Here is an 8,006-nt window from a genome sequence, read left to right as displayed (position 1 = left end):
GAAAAGCTTGAAAACAGCTCTGACATTGTAAGAGTATCATTAAATCATTAAAGAACCGTATGTACGACAAAGTATACTGAAATAGTCTTAAATTGATGGCATGTTAAAAAAAAAAAAGGTCTGTAGGCAGCACACCTATAGGTACTGCCCAAAATAGGGTCTTTGTATTTTAAGGGCATATGGGTCACAATACATAGGACAAAACTACTGTCCAGTGTTGTCCAAAATGTTACTTTAAACTCTCTCAGATATCTAAGAACATACAGTGCATTTACCTAAATCCTCAATATATTCGCCGGTGCATCTAAAGTAGTTGTTGAAATGAGCGAAAGGACAGCAGCATCAGAGGCATCATGGAAGACTATGTGTGCTCCACTTGTGGTCTGTCAAACAATGTCTGATGCGTCCCGGCAGTACTTGCGCCCACAGTCCAAAGATGACAGTCTGTCCATGTCTGTGTCACTCAGTGTGAAGTCAAAAAGCCTGGCATTGTCCTTTATTCTGTCCTGGATTTGACGACTTGGGCAGCACTGGGACGCCCTGCTGCACAGCCCAGCGCAACAGGACCTGGAGGGACAAAAAGACCTAAACGTTTTTCAAGTGTTTGCGCTAATAAAACATTTATTGAACACTGAGTGGATGAGGCTGGCCAAAAAAGATGGTAAGACGGTTTGTGTGTGTGTGTGAGTGTTTACCTGTGCAGGTGTACGTTCACAGTTCTTTGCCACCTCCATAACCACAGGATCAGTGACCAGGTCTCCCTTCCCTAAGGAAGAATACGCTTGGAAACACACATCCGTACTCCTCACACACTCTCCTCAGCTCTTTCTGGCACAGCTTTGGGTGAAACTCGACCTGAAGACAAAAAACTGAGTGCATTCAGTTGTTTTTGCTCTTTTTATCTTACATTTATGTACACAAGAACACATGAAACTCCCCCGCATCGGCCCTTCCAAAAAATAGGTAAAATTAAACTTTTTTTTGCTATTCATCCTCCTTCTCTCTGTTGCAGTATACCTGGTTCACCGCAGGAGTGATTTTGCAGCTCTGCATCAGTTCTCTCATGTGTGCTGGTGTGTAGTTGGACACTCCTATGGCCTTCAGCTTCCCCTGGGCATGCAGCTCTTCCAGTGTGGCCCAACTCTGAGCTCGGTTGCCTGGAATGAAATATTAATCAAGACTTCATCATCAGTGTAACTCAAGTACATTGTAGAAGAGGAAGGTGAAATGATAGCTTGAAGCTTAGTAGAGTATTCATGTATAAAACATTTGATACACCTGACCAAAGCAAGGACATAAATATACATACATGCATACACAGTTATGATTCCAGTGACATTTTGGTACTTAAATCTGAACTCTTTACCTGGGTTGCGTTGGTCATCCACCTCCAGACCCCGTGTGCCAGGCCAGTGGATCAGGTAGAGGTCAATGTAACCCAAGTCCAGCTGAGACAGGCTGTGGAGGACTCCTTCCATGGCTCTCTCTCCTGATCCATGGAGCCCAGCTTACTGCAGGGAGAAAGATGGAGAGATGGTTAAAATTGTACACTGTGCTTGATTCTAATTTTACTAACCTTCAGTGAGAAATGATGGACACCAATGCCAGTAAAAGCATACATTTTCAAGCAATGTGTTTATATTTCAGCTGTATTCAAGATAACATGTTCATAAAATTGCTAGGAAAAAAGACTTTTATGAGCCATTACACACCAACAGTCACTTATTTAATGAGATGCTGTGCTCTTTTGGAAGGCCTATATGCACTATATCACCTGGTGATGAATACATCCTCTCGGGTTAAGCCATGTTTGGGCAGGAGCTTCTTCAGGGCTTGGCCCAGGTCAGCTTCATTCCCGTAGACGGCTGCACTGTCAAAGGACCGATAACAGCAACAAGCGCTGCGTCCACAGCCTGGAAGACATCTTCAGAATCCACAATTTGTAGGTCCCCAAACCCAAGATTGGCATCTGAACCCCAGTATTTTAGGAGGACAGACGGGGTAGTGGAAGAGGAAGACATCTGATCCGAAGGCACTATCTTGTTAACCAGCACTGTTCCAGAGGAGTGGGAGAGGAAAGTAAGTAATAAATATGAGATTTTTTTTTAAGTAGTTAATATAAGAAATATGTTTGTATTAATCTGCACTGCAAGTGAAAACAGGTCACGCTGATTTTTACAGGTTTTCCACTGAGTACAATGTGGCGGTGTGTGTGACAGTGAGTCCTAACAATGCATTTTTACACACTTTCAGAACAACAGGACGTCACAATGTAGCTTTGAGCTTAAAAAACAATCAGTTGTTGGTCTTATGTAAGTTCCCATGTTTTTAATCACTGTAAACATCACTCATTATTTTACCCTTAAAGATTTAAAAACAACATAAAAAGCAATAGATTTTTTAGGCTATTACAAAAAATTAATTAGGCGAAACCCCCTGATGTGATTTTCAATATGAATTATTTTCGTTCGTTCGCTTGCTTTTGTTTCAGTCCGTGTTCATTTATTTTATTCATTTCAAGATTTTTATTGCTTTATGTATTAATATTATTATTTTATTATATCACTTATTATGAAATGTGTAGAATGTCTATTTTCTGTGCTCACGCATGCCTGTGTTTTTTGAGACATATTTTGTACATGTTTCTGTTAAATAAAGCTGTGGAAAGGGGGAAAAAATGTTACAACTTGCAACGTTAAAACGTCAATGTAGCTACTGTGCGCACTCGAAATATTTAAGACGTTATTTGCTCGAATAACTTTCCATATTAACGTCACGATATGTAAGAGCAAAAACTTGCAACAATGACGCATTGTTCATACATGGGAGTGTGGCTTCTGTGATGTCGCCAGTATTTATTACGATTTAGAGGTCAAAGTTCTCACAATGTAGCAAAGTGGGTGAAAACGCCATTAAATGCCACCACGAAAGATAATGAATATTTTCATCTCACCTTTTGGGTTTCTGGCAGCTGAATTCTTTAGAAGAAGAGGTGCTTTAACGGCTGATACGTGGCAGTGAAAAGTTAATGTTGCTTTACTTAAAAGTTTAAAACTTAAAGCAAGGGAGGAAATGTTTACAACTGGCCTACTCCTTCCGCTGCAAGCGGCAAAATGAGTCACGTGACAGCTGTATGCCGCTGCTGATTGGAAGACGATCCAGCTAGCCAATCAGAGGAAGGACCAAGAAAGAGGAAGGCGGGAATTTGCCATGACCAATCAGGAGAGGAGAGGAAAGATGTGGAGGGCGAAGGAAATAAAACAAAAAATTGAAAAAAAATAAATAAATAAAAACGTATTAAAAAGAAAATAATGCACAAATAATATAAAAAAAGAGGCACTATCCCCCCAGTTCTCTTGCATTTACCAGTAAAATAAAAAAAAATCAATTAAAAGAAGAGTTGTTTTTTATTATCATTATTTTTATTTTATTTTATTATTATTAATTATTATTATTTTATTTCATTTTCCCGATAAGAGCTCTGTGCTCAGTCTGTGATTTTTTACCAGCTGTATCAACTTAATGTAATGGCAGAATTTGTTTCTGAATAAAGAATTGTTTTTTAAAAAAAGAATAAATAAAAAGAAATTGACATGCTTGTTTTACACATATGAGGCTCTTAGCATTATAGCCTGCTATATCTGAAATTTGTCCTAAGTAGCTAGCTGTTACCTAAACCATAGATAAGTGATGTCACTGTGGGCCTCCTTTCTTCCCCCCTCACATCAAGATGTATTAAGAGTATTTTTAAAGGGAGCCAATTCTTCAAATTTCTCCAGTACAAATGAAACATTTGAACATTTTATAATTTTATCATTTCAAATTTGTGGCAATCCACATAGAAAACTAGAACACAAAAGCAAAAACATTATTTTGGCAAGTATCATTCAAGAATAAAAGGCAACAAGAATATGGAAATACTCTTAAAGTGATGGCACATTAACTCATTTTAGGCAAAACACCTGTAGTTACTGCCTGGAAAGGCTCTTGGCATTAATGGCATGTGGGTCACAATAAATAGGTTCAACCTATTGGCCAATGTCATCTCAAAATGATACTTTTACTCTCATATAACTAAATGCATAGATGTACATTTACTTTAAATCAATACAATAGTCCAGTGACAAAACTAAAATTTCCACTTTTTTTGATATTTGTTGCTTACTACAGCATCACCGCCAGTAACAGCTAAAGAAAAAGGCATCATTCAAGACTATGTGTGTTCTATTAGGCCACTTCTGATGGATCCCAGCAATACTTGTGTCCACAGTCCAAAGCTGACAGTCTGTCCATGTCTGTGTCCACTCAGTGTGAAGTCAAAAAGCCTGGCATTGTCCTTTATTCTGTCTGGATTTGACGACTTAGGCAGCACTGGGACGCCCTGCTGCACAGCCCAGCGCAACAGGACCTGGAGGGACAAAAAAGACCTAAAACGTTTTTCAAGTGTTTAAGCATTTATTGAAAACTGAGTGGATGAGGCTGGCCCAGAAAAGATGGTAAGATGCTTTGTGTGTGTGTGTGTGTGAGTGTTTACCTGTGCAGGTGTATGTTCATATTTCTTTGCCACCCTCTATGACCACAGGATCAGTGACCAGGTCTCCTTGTCCTAAGGAAGAATACGCTTGGAGACACACTCCATGCTCCTCACACACTCTCCTCAGCTCTTTCTGGCACAGCTTTGGGTGAAACTCGACCTGAAGACAAAAACTGAGTGCATTCAGTTGTTTTTGCTCTTTTTATCTTACATTTATGTACATTATGAATATTATTCATCCTCCTTCACTCTGTTGCAGTATACCTGGTTCACCGCAGGAGTGATTTTGCAGCTCTGCATCAGTTCTCTCATGTGTGCTGGTGTGTAGTTGGACACTCCTATGGCCTTCAGCTTCCCTGGGCATGCAGCTCCTCCAGTGCGGCCCAACTCTGAGCTCGGTTGCCTGGGATCAAATATTTATTAGCACCTCATCATCAGTGTCACTCAACTACAACTCCATTATGGAGGAGGAGAAGAAGAAGAAGAAGAAGACAGCTTGAATGTTATCTCTTTATTAGTGGAGCTTTTATTTATTAAACACTTGATCCACATGGCTAAAGCAGAGTGGAAATGCTTTGCATTTGTATTTCACATCAAGGTTATACTGTTATGTTTTCAGTTATATTTTGGTACATGAAGGAAAACACCGACTTAATCTGACTTCTTTACCTGGGTTGCGTTGGTCAGCTACTATCAGACCTTGTGTGCCAGGCCAGTGGATCAGGTAGAGGTCAATGTAACCCAAGTCCAGCTGAGACAGGCTGTGGAGGGACTCCTTCCCATGGCTCTCTCTCCCTGATCCTTCGGGCCCAGCTTACTGCAGGGAGAAGAGAGGGAGCGGTATTAAGAAATGTGGGCCTCTGAGAGTTAAACATGACTGAGCCTATGCTGCGTTCTTGGAAGTTGAGATATTCTGACCTCCTACTAGAAAAAGTACAATGGATCGCCACTCAAAGTAGGAGGTCCTACTTCTGAACTCAGTGAAATCCATGTTCCCCTGACTTCGGCGGGGCTGACGTCACATAAAACAATGGCAGCATCCATGGAAGCCATGGAGGCGCACATTGGTAAGAGAAAATGGCAAGAAATCAACTAAAAGGCAATGTAAAGGATATTTTCATGTATTTAATTTTTCAAAATACATCTACTATCATATGATTAAACCTGTTTTTTCATGTAAATTGATGTCAAAATATATCAATCTCTGAACTTGATCTTCTCTGCACAAAAGTTAATCTGTAAAGCAGTGAAAAAATTAAAAATGTCAAAAAATAAAAGTAGAATGGCTACAGAAATACGGTTCATCACTGTCTTGTTTTGTTTGGGGTTTTTTTTAATTTGGTGTTGTGCACCTGGAACACTTGGAAGTCAGAGGTTGGAAGTTTCAACTGGGAATAATGACCTCTGACTTTGACGGAGCACAGTATTAGTACTTAGCTTAGTAGGTTGGCTCCATAAGGTCCATAAAACTATGGGATGTAGATGGCAAAGCCAGTATAGGCATGTACTTTTCATTTGACTCAGCTACAACAATCAACTAAAGAAAACATTTTAAGTAAATTACAAAGACAATACCTAGTTTGACATCACATAACAAATATTCCGGTTGCACTCAAGATGCAGGTTTATAAAATTGCTGGGACACAAAGCCTCTGTTTTATGTATGATTATACCATAAAGGACATTTAGATGCTAAAATGCTGTGTTACATTACATGACATCAGCTAACATTTATTTATCTGACGCTTTTAATCCAAAATGACTTACAATAAATGCATTAAACCATGTGGGAACAACATATATATCACCTGGTGATGAATACATCCTCTCGGGTTTTAAGCCATGTTTGGGCAGGAGCTCCTTCAGGGCACGGCCCAGGTCAGCTTCATTCCGGTAAACGGCTGCACTGTCAATAGGACCGATAACCTGCAGCCAGTGCTGCGTCCACAGCCTGGTAGATATTTCCAGAACCCACCAGCTGTAGGTCCCCAAACCCAGGATGGGCATCTGAAACTCCATTATTTAGGAGGACAGATGGGGTAGTGGAGGAGGAGGACATCTGATCTGAAGGCACTTATCTTCTTTGAAGCTTGGTTGAACTATTTGTTCTAATACTGTAAAAGAGAGGGGAGTTGAGTGAGAAAACATGGGGGAAAGAGGGCAATGAGCAACTTAACAGAAAAATTACCCAGAATAAGCAAGAAATTATTAAGACACAAAAAAATGTTCTGAAGATAAAAAAAAGAAAAAGTAATTTTGATAGGTTATTATTCGTGGTCATAGTAAATAACAATAATAATAATAATAATAATATACTTTTAATAACTATAAAGAGTTTTCTTGAGATTTTCCCTCTTATGAAATTTTCTAATTATATATATATATATATTATATACACACACACACACATATATATATTATATATATATATATATATATATATATATATTATATTATATATATATACTAAATTTATTTTCGAGTCATTTTTTTGTCACTTTTTTTATAATTTCTTGCAGTTTGCTGGCATCACTTGCCAAGCTGCTGATTGCCTTTTTTTCCCTCCAGATATTTTAAAGATATTAAACCACTTTGATCAGGTTTCAAAGGTTTAAATGCTTGTGAAAAGCGTCTAAACGCAGCACAAGAAAACTGATGCTGATCCAGTTTTCAAAGGGTTAAGTGAATTACAACATATGAGAAGAAACAGTGATACGGCAATATACTCTACTGTTGGAGCATTGGAATACCACATATGAAGTTTCAGTATTCATTTAGACGTAAAAACGTCACAGTTGTTACATTAAAGTGCAGCGAACTGGTAGGAATGCTATTAAACGCCACCATTGATGCTATTAAAGTGATATTTTCAACTCACCTTTTGGCTCAATTCTTTTAAGGGAGGGGTACATAAATAGGCAAAGTCGTGTCGCCTCTTCACGTAATTAAAAGAAAGTGTTAATAAAGTGAAATGTCGCGTACAAAAGGCAAACGTAACCTACTAATTTCTCTCAGTCAAGAAATGTTTACAACTTCACTTTCCGGCTACACATGGTCAGCTGACAGTCATGTGACAGTTGGGGCGGTTTTCACCGTCACCATAGTGACACTTTTTCTGACGCTGCTGATTGGAAGAAGATGTAGCCAATAAAAGAAGGCCAAGCGACCGAAAGGCGGAAATTCGGGCTGTCCAGCGAATCCGGAGACGAGTTGGCGTTTGATTGACGTTTCCGCATTTAACTGTTGACGTCCTGGAGGAGAGTGACGTTATCTTGCTGTACGACTTGCCAGGTTTGTGCTCGGCATTTGCTTTAGACATTACGGTAATTTCAAACGAGAGACAGAATTAAAATTTTTAACAGTTTTGATGTTTTTACCTGTGTAAAGATAGTTACAGCACTATAGATATTTGAAATGAGTCCTAGCTAGCTAGCTAAATCAATTTTAGTAAGCACAAAAACGTTTTCAGTGA

At 39.0% G+C, this 8,006-nt stretch overlaps 2 pseudogenes; both read right to left on the bottom strand.

Annotated features, from left to right (window-relative positions):
- Positions 1–301: 301 nt before the first annotated feature.
- Positions 302–2,021, bottom strand: LOC121962249 (annotated as a pseudogene).
- Positions 2,022–4,108: 2,087 nt separating this feature from the next.
- On the bottom strand, positions 4,109–7,589 carry LOC121962250 (annotated as a pseudogene).
- Positions 7,590–8,006: the final 417 nt, after the last annotated feature.

This window comes from Plectropomus leopardus, chromosome 23 (assembly GCF_008729295.1).
Source record: "Plectropomus leopardus isolate mb chromosome 23, YSFRI_Pleo_2.0, whole genome shotgun sequence".
In the NCBI taxonomy this organism is placed as follows: Eukaryota; Metazoa; Chordata; class Actinopteri; order Perciformes; family Serranidae; genus Plectropomus; species Plectropomus leopardus.
This window is presented reverse-complemented; position numbering and strand designations above follow the sequence as displayed.